This window comes from Chroicocephalus ridibundus, chromosome 1, assembly GCF_963924245.1.
Source record: "Chroicocephalus ridibundus chromosome 1, bChrRid1.1, whole genome shotgun sequence".
Classification (NCBI taxonomy): Eukaryota; Metazoa; Chordata; class Aves; order Charadriiformes; family Laridae; genus Chroicocephalus; species Chroicocephalus ridibundus.
The window spans coordinates 151680960-151689580 of NC_086284.1; the positions used below are offsets into that span (position 1 = coordinate 151680960).

The 8621-nt window shown below is 44.4% G+C and overlaps 1 protein-coding gene across 6 annotated transcripts in view; it reads right to left on the bottom strand.

The window, feature by feature from the left end:
- CALD1 (caldesmon 1) overlaps positions 1 to 4226 on the bottom strand; it is a 197231-nt gene extending 193005 nt beyond the window's left edge. For 4 of the 6 annotated variants that reach the window (XR_010074028.1, XM_063358913.1, XM_063358887.1 and 1 more), the window contains exon 1: positions 4015 to 4226. The gene's annotated coding sequence lies outside the window, so the exon portion shown is untranslated. The remainder of the gene's footprint in view (positions 1 to 4014) is intronic. The other 2 variants (XM_063358937.1, XM_063358929.1) reach the window with 1 other exon arrangement.
- Between the last annotated feature and the right edge of the window lie 4395 nt (positions 4227 to 8621).

Below are 8621 nucleotides of genomic sequence, written 5' to 3' on the forward strand. Positions count from 1 at the left end.
GGATCTTCTGATCAGGATGTGCCCCTATGCTTCACGGACAGAGTTTTTGCCTCTCAAGGGGCAGGGAAGGGGAAAGAGACATCAGTTAGCAGTGGTGGTTCCTGAACACAGGTGGAGGAGGTGAGTACCCCAGCTCAGAGCCCAGCAAACCCAGGCGCTGCTGTAGCTGGATGCACAGCAGTGGCTGCAAGACAGAAGCAGAAGCCAGGAGGTTTGCAAGTGAGAAAGTCCAGAAGGCTGCATTCCTCCCAGGAGCAGTCAAGTGATGCTCAAGGGAGAGGGACGCGGTGGGGACCACGCTGCTAATGCTGGTATCTGCTTGGCAGCCAGGCTGCCGGCCCCGCACCATTTATCAGCACTAAGCAGACTTACAAAGGAAAAAAAAAGTGATACATGAAAAGAAGCACTTTCTTACGCAGGATGTAAACCATACAGCTAACATACCAGGGCTAGCAGCTAAGTAACGGTGTTACGTGCCCTAACCTTCTTGGTTAATCAAATCTGTTTCAAGAAAAGTAGGAGCAAGCTCCCCCAGGGGTGGGAGGGATCCCAAATTACAATGTACTGAGCACCCTTCCCCGCTGGGCTAGCTGAACTGTACAAAAGCATCAGGAAGAGCAAAAAGAAATTGTTACATAGTTCAACTGTCCTATGACCTCAGTGTTTCATCCAGAAAGGTCAGATCTAATCTGATCTTCAAATGCCTTTGAGTCAAATTTCAGCCTTAGCCCAACCCTTGACAGACCATTTGGAGGCATGCTATAGCTTCCCAGCAAACACCAGCGCTGAGAGAGTCAGTGCCAGGATGTCGGCGGATGTCTTGCTTCTAGTAGAGGTGCCCCCAAAACCCATTCTCACCAGGTCGCAGGGTTTTAAACCACCCAGGAGCTACAAACAGAAGCGGCAAACCGGCCCCTGCACATGCACATTTCTGAAGGTGAGAGCTCTAGCAAGGAAGCAGCTTTCTTGTTACAAGCTGCCAGGGGGTAGTTACAACGAAGAGACAATTTTTAAAGAATGAAAACTTGCTTTGAAGATAGACTCCCACTCTCTGCAGTCACAGGCCTGTCTGCCTCAGGCTTTGTACACCTGGAGTCCAATCCTGCAAACTCCCCATAAAGCTCCTCTCAGAGGCAAAGAAAGGTTCACAGGACTGAGCTTCCCATTCTGCCCTGTTACCTTTTTTGGTGCTTTCTGCAATACCCAGTAGAGTCCAGACAAGCACTGCAGATGGACAGCTAATGCTGCTCTCTTGGCTCTCTCTTTCTTAGGCATATATGGTTTCCTGTCCCTCTTTGTTCACACACAGCGATCAAATGCAACCAAATTGTACCCTTGGCAGATAGGAGTTAACAACTCCACTGGATCTTTAACACAAATTAAAACTCAGGCAGCCAACGGAATAGGCCTCATGTAAGCAGCTAGTGAGAAATCAAAGTATTTTAAACAGTCCCAGGGCATTCAAATCCTATTTGTCCTGCAGGAAGGAAGTCCTGCAGGCTCTCACTTTTCTGCAGTGAAAAAAGTCACCCCCATAGGCAGGGCCACTCCATCTGCATGCACGGAAGGGTGAAACAAGAACTTCTAGCCAGCTTCTTGATAGACCCTCCTTGGCTTCTTTTTCTTCAATGACAGAAGTTGCCTCCTAGAAGGCAGCCAGCAAAAAAGCCTTCCTTTATTTTTCTAGTCTCACCACCTGGAATCAGTAGTGCTGTGCCCTAACCCCGTGTGGGCCTGGACAGATGCTGACCAGCATGCCTCCGTGCCACACGTGGCCCCATGAATGAGACTTTGAGGAATAAGAAATCTTCCCATCTTAATGCACTTTAACTTTCCCTCTAATGCCAGCCAGAAGAACTTGCGGCCCCTCCTTTCCTTTCCAATCACCTAGCTTTCAGTGTCACCGTCGCATTGCGTATCAGTGTTGGACAAGAAATAAAAGCGCAAGGGAAGTTACCCCTTTCTTAGGCTGCTCCATGTCAGAATAATGCCGCGAGCGTATGAAGCAGCAATTGTGGAAAATCCCGTATTCTCCTAATACATGCTTACATCACTCACTGTCAAAGCGTAGTCGGAGTACACAGGACTCCCCTTGCGTCAGATCCTGCATCCGTTAATGATAGTATTGATTTCACCAAGACTAATCCTGTGAATGAAAGCTGTGGAATTGATCCTCTTTGTCATTGCACGCTGCAACAAAGAGGAGTTTTCAGGAAATGCAAGGTATTTCATTTTAGCCTCTTGTTCAGAGAGGCATCTTATCTGGTGTTTCTCCCCTGCCATCCTGATTTAGGTATTACATTAATGTGTGCAGGTTTTATTGACTAAGATACCTGCCTATCAGAGAGCCTCCCAAAGAAAGGCAGACCTGTACTTTCTTCAAATATGTTGAGAATAGTTCGGATCCACGTTACCTTAAAGGCAGTTTAATTAAGCAAATGGACCACTTTTTGAAGCACCGCTACATTTGCAATTTATGTTAAAAGAGTTCCTTTAATTGGTTTTGGTGTACGTAGTTTTAGGATCTCATTCTGTCTCACAATGGCATGAGAAAAAGGTATGAAATTTGTCTGCAGATACATATGCTCCAAGAGAACCTACTGCTACATTTAATGAGTCAGGGAAAGAATGGAGGTAGGGTCCCAGGGTTCTTTGATGGCAAATCATACAGGCACAATCATTCACAGTATGGTATCTAAAATAGACAAATTGTAATAAATACACAGTTCTCACCAAAGAAACACTCTCCCTCCTTATTTTCTTTGAGCTGCTGCCAAGGAGGGAATGTGTTATTTTCACAAATTATTCCTCTGTACGCCTTTTAGCAAGAGAAGCCTTCTCAGCTAGGCAAAATTGCATACAAACTGCATACTCTGAAAATAAACACTCCGCCGAAAATAAATACTCCACAAAAAGTAATTTTAAAACAGTTATCTTGCCCATTCTTCCAAAACAATACATGATACATGAGAAAAATCAATTATATCGCTGCAGATCTGGCCAGAGGTTAGTAGTTTGGTCAACGTCTGCTGCTCCCAAGTATCCATCTGCAGCTAACTCCATCCCTCCCCTTCATTTTCCCAGCTCTTTCCCTGAGAAATTCCCTGCTACGCCGAATATCGTGCTATCAGCAGCCAGCCTTGCACAACGCTTTCATACTGTCCGAGCATGTCAAAGGAGCTGGGAAGGAGAGCCTGCTCGCTGGCTCTCCCCGGCAGCGCTCTGACATACACACACAGAGAGACCAAGACTTTTAAGAGCTCCAGTCCCACCCCAGCACGTTTTTTTTTCTCCCCCTTTTAACAGGAAAGGCAACTTCACAAGCAACATTCTGGCAATACGCTGCTGCGCTTGTTGAAGACAGGACAAAAACGGATGCCGTCTATTGTCAACAATACTTCTATGAAAGGCTGCCATGACGGACATCTGCTTCAGCAAGTATCAGATCAGTTACATGAACCAGAGCTTTACTGTATCTGTATCAGTTACGCCGGGAGACTGCCTTTACAGTCAGGCTGCACTAAAAGCTCAGGTATTAGGTTGCAAAATTAAAAGCAATTCACCAGCCATTACCACGCTAAAAATGTTTACATTGCAATTCCTTTTATTTTTTTTTTTTTTTAAAAAAGGAAAGAAAGGACAGATAGGTTATTCCTCTACTAACAGACCCACTGCAGGATCTCACATGGAGTGGGACCGGCACAGATCCTGCCCTGCACCCAGAGCCTTACCCCCACACCTCCGCATTAGGGTCTGCTGGGGTGGGCGAGCATGCACCCCCTCCACCCGCCCGGCACAGATATCTCCCTTAGTTCACCGCGAACATCTGGAAAGAGGACGGGGAGGGGGGGAACACGGGGGACACAAAGAGAGGAGGGGAGGAAAAATAGTATCCGACACTTTCGCACTATTTCCACGGCTCGTTAGATTTCGCATGCTGCTTAATCTCTAGCCGTAACGCAAACGCAGTCAGAGCAGCTCGTTCCCAAACAAATACGTATCTTAAGCCCTTACCTCTGCGGCTGAAAAGTTTTCAACTAGTAGGAAGGAAATGAATAACTGGCTGCTTGGGCAGGAGCACAGCAAGAAAGGCACACCAGCAGCCTCACACACAGCCCTATTCAATAAAACTACGGCTTTTCCTTGGCCCCTCCCAAAAGTCAATGCTAAGTGAATACATATCCCTTATGTTTACAATTGGCAGGCAGCGGTATGCATTGTCCTCAATTTATTCTAATAGGCAGCCAATGACTGCGCACAAGCCAAGGTGGGTTCAGCCTGCCTGCAGAGATGCCTGTCATTCCCTAGGCATGCTCAGGAAGCCACTCATCAGAAAACCAAGACCTAAAAAGCTCCGAAAATTCGTGCAAGCTGCCAAAACTGTCTTGCTACATGCCCTTTTTTGGTTATCCTTAGCAGGGCCTCTGAAAGTAAATCCTCTGTCAGGAACAATCATAAGAAATGTTAATCTTGGAGAAAGAGGCTGTCTTGTTGAACACAAATGGAGCTTAAAAAAGGAAATACACTGAATGGAAAGGGACACAGTAAACATATTTACTTTTTGCACCAGTTTAAAAAAAAATCAAATAAATAATTTCACCACAGCTAAACTTCATTGTATTTTTTTTTTTTAACGAGGACCACATGTAAAAGGCAACACAAATGCTCTGCTGTGCAAACTTGATTCTGCAGAAAGAGACACACCAGTGGGAAAGGCACATGAAAGATGAGTTGGCAGCCTTCGCAGCCCGTTTCCATTTCAACTAGTATGACAGAAGTTATGTATAGAATATCCGTGTTCTGAAAAATAACTTTTAAAGGGATTCAAAACTTTGATGATGATCCTTAGCAAGTTGGGCTAGTAGGATATGCAGGTTTAGTTTATAGGCATACAGCTATGTATCTAGCCATTAAAACCAATTCTTTACTGTAAGGATAGCCCTACATCTACATGTTAGGACCAATATTTTTCACGATCTTTGAATACCATAAAGTAAACTCAGATAAATTTTTATCTTTTTGTTTGTTTGTTGTTTTGCTTTAGGGATCACACACTATTGATAACTTTCTAAATTATGCAGACAGCTTAAAAAAACCGAAAGACTGATACTGGAAACACATGAGCTACAGAAACCAATTAAGAAACTGTGAAAATCAATATGAAAATTATTGCCTAGGAAAACAGCGCAGTACATAGATCCTAACACGTGCTTGTACCAACCGCTAAGAAAGGCTCCAGGAGAACTGCTGACTGCTCTGAGGGGACTGGATTCCAGACCAGATATTCTGCAGATTCATATTTGACAATACTATACATAAAACCAGTTAGGGGGAAAATATGGGCAAGATGACTTTGCAGCTGAATGGGCTAAACTATTTTAATGCCTTTCCGGGTCTTTTTTTCTGGCCACTGGGCCCTGTCGATTTAGTCACACGTGTAATGCAAGAAGGATTCAGTCCACAGACAGTAAACTAATCTTTATAGCATTAAAAAAAAAAATTCAAAGACAGCCAAATCTATGCAGATTTAGAGCAAGCAATCTAATTATTCTAGTGTCATTTTAAATTTCACAGCTTTATTAGGTGAAGTAAAAAGCGGTGTTTGTTTTTGTAAGGGACCTTTCTTTTTTCTTCCCCCCCCCTTCATTTTAGCAACCCTTTGGGAACCACTTCTAACACCAGACATCTCCCATGACGTGGCTGTGATGGTTTTAAATATTAAGAGTAATACAGCATATACATAACTTTGTTTTTCAGGATTTACTAGACAAGGGAGAACAAAATCCTTGTTCTCAGTCATTCCATTAACTATAGAAATTATTAACCTATATATTAATGACCAAATAAAAAGAGGTAGTGACATTATTTAGGAAGAAATTACAAATCTCTACTGGATCTTACCACCGCCTAGATTTTCAGAACAGAAAAAGACTGAAGAATCCAGGCTAAGGAGTAAACGGGATTAAAGGGATGCTGATGGTTAGAATGTTAAAAGTACCCTCAGGTTCTCGTTCCCACATCGCCATCAACCCTTGCAATCTCGGTATCCACTGCAACAGGGAGATAACAGATATACAAAACCTAAAGCTGAAAGCAGCTGAGTTTTTTGAAAAAGACTTACCACAAGTTTGATGCTCCCTTGTCAAAGCATCCCAAACTCTTTGTGTTCCAAGTCACTTCCCCATTAAAATCCTGCAAAAAAACACCAACTTTTCTTTGAGGAAATGACATCGTGAAAAGTAAAGCTTGCATCCTTCCTGCTGAGTTGAACTGCACTTAGAGAAACTTTTGAATTCCATGACTTGAAACTTCAAAACCAATGAACTGGCACAGATGCCATAGTTTTCCTGGAGATATTACTGGAAACCTGAGCTATGAAGAATGCAGAGTTAAATTCTAGCAGGTGCCCCTTTTCATCCTGTGACTAGGAGCCACTTATACATGCCTCCTATAAATACATAATTATAACATGCCTAAATCCACAATTGTAGGAATTTAAGGAACTGTCATGGTAGTCTTCACCCTCTTCACCAGGGTTGCCACTCTAGCCACACCTTCCTATCCCCTTTGCTTTAGCAATCAGAGACTCTTTGTGTTACAGCACAGAGCTAGAAACCCTTCTGGGAGCTAAATAACCCAATTCCTGATTTATGATTGCATATATAACGCAGAAAAAACAGTATAAGCAGAAATTAAACCCCCAAACCAAGCACAATTTTAATACTGATACCTTATCATGGTAAGTGAGGGCCCTGCAAGTGCTCATTGCTAAGCTCTTGAGCTCCGTAACTCAGGGCAAGGGTGGGACTGCTTGCGATAAGAGCCAAAGCGCTTCTACATGCTGGGTTGTTAGTGCGTTCTTGGAGACCTAAGCCTGCAGTCACTCCCGCAGAAGAATCATGTTAGACATACCTGGAAATCTCTGTCGAGACTGTGGCTCTCACAGGTTTATCAATTTTTCCTACAGAATTTACAATCTAAAGCTGAGGTAAGTCTGTGCTCGAGAAAGTACGCTATAAATCATCCCCTGGGAGGCAGGTCTGGTTGCTGCATACAGCCACTCTGAAGAACTTGCATTTTGGCACCACAAAGCCCTCAAGACTCAGCAGGCAGCGGTGGCCAAAGGGGCCACTTGGATTATTCCAGTCCTCCAAGTGCCTTCTTCCCAAAGCAGCTGCGACAGCAGAGCTGTGCTCCCTGCCTGGAAAAAGTCTTTGGGGTATTTGGGGAGGAATAACCTTTTGCTTTTCAAAATGGAGTCGCTTTTTATTACTGAGCTTCCTGAAATTATTTTTCTTCTCTTTATTTGACATGGTGCACGTGGCCATTACTTAATGTCTTCATGCCATGTCTTCAGCTGCCATTTCAGAAACAAAGAGGAAATATGTTCCCCACCCCTACGCATTCCCACAACACAGCAAGATTCATACAGAGCATCAAAGACACCATGGGGAAGGCCATTCATCCCATCTGTACCCAAACAGTTTGGCCATTGCCTCACACCCCCAGTATCTAAGTTTTTGGTGGTCTGTGAAGCTAACAATGGGTCAACCTGTCCTAGTGCTCACAGCATAAAGATAGAAACCTTCAGAAAGGAATTCCTGTGCTGTGACTAGCGTGGGATGCTCTGTGTTTAGGTTGGGAGACCAAAGCCCTGCTTAGGAGAACCACAGTAGAGAGGTCTGTGCTAGGACTAATCAACCCAATTCCCTATCACAAGGACAGATACAAAGAGGAAGGCTTCCTTCTGCACTAGAGTAATGAAGATGTGCCACTCAACCCTGCTGGCAAGAAAGCGGTCTTTATTTCCAATCCTGGTACCAGTAACAACAGCGTGACACGCTGGAGTGCTGGTCACAGATACAAAAGGTTATAATCCCGTCAGCAGCAAGGGTCAGCATCCACTGAGTCCTGGCAGCCACAGGTGAACGCTGCTCTTGCTCTAGCGAACATCCTCAGACCCAACTGGTAGCACTTTTACATGTCACATTTTGGTTCCCTTCGCAGCACTCTTCACAGCTATGCAGTACAACTGCCGTTCTTTGCCTCTGAGCAGGACAGTGAGGTGAGTTTTAACACTTCCAATGACAAAATACATCCCTGGAGGGTCACACGGCTGCATATGGCAGGAGAAGAGCCTTGATCCTACCCTGGAGGGGTAGGGAGATGGAGGAGGTATCAAAAGACTAAGTCTTAAGAAGAGTCCTTTAAGACTCTTAAGACATTAAGAAGAGAAATAGGACTCTCTTCCCTGGTAACATTAAACAAACTTCTCCTGCTCCTCACTGTATATTGGAACATTTAACACGGTGTTGAGTATCTCCAAGCACCCCTGAAATAATAGCCACAACCGCATCATTCTTCACTTTCAGCCCCTCCAGAATATAAGTGCTCCCTAAGTGGAACATCATGATCAAAGATGTTCTGAGATTACACAAGATGTCCAGGCTAACAAGATCTTGCAGGAAGCCCTGTTGTATACAGTAGGGTAGGTGGGACCTGTGTTGCTTGCATGAAAAGGAAGGAGGGAGGACTAATTGACCCCGAAAGGACACGACTGCCCTAGGGACTGGGTCGGATGAGAAGCATACCCAGAGAAAAGTCAGCACTAGGAGCAGTTG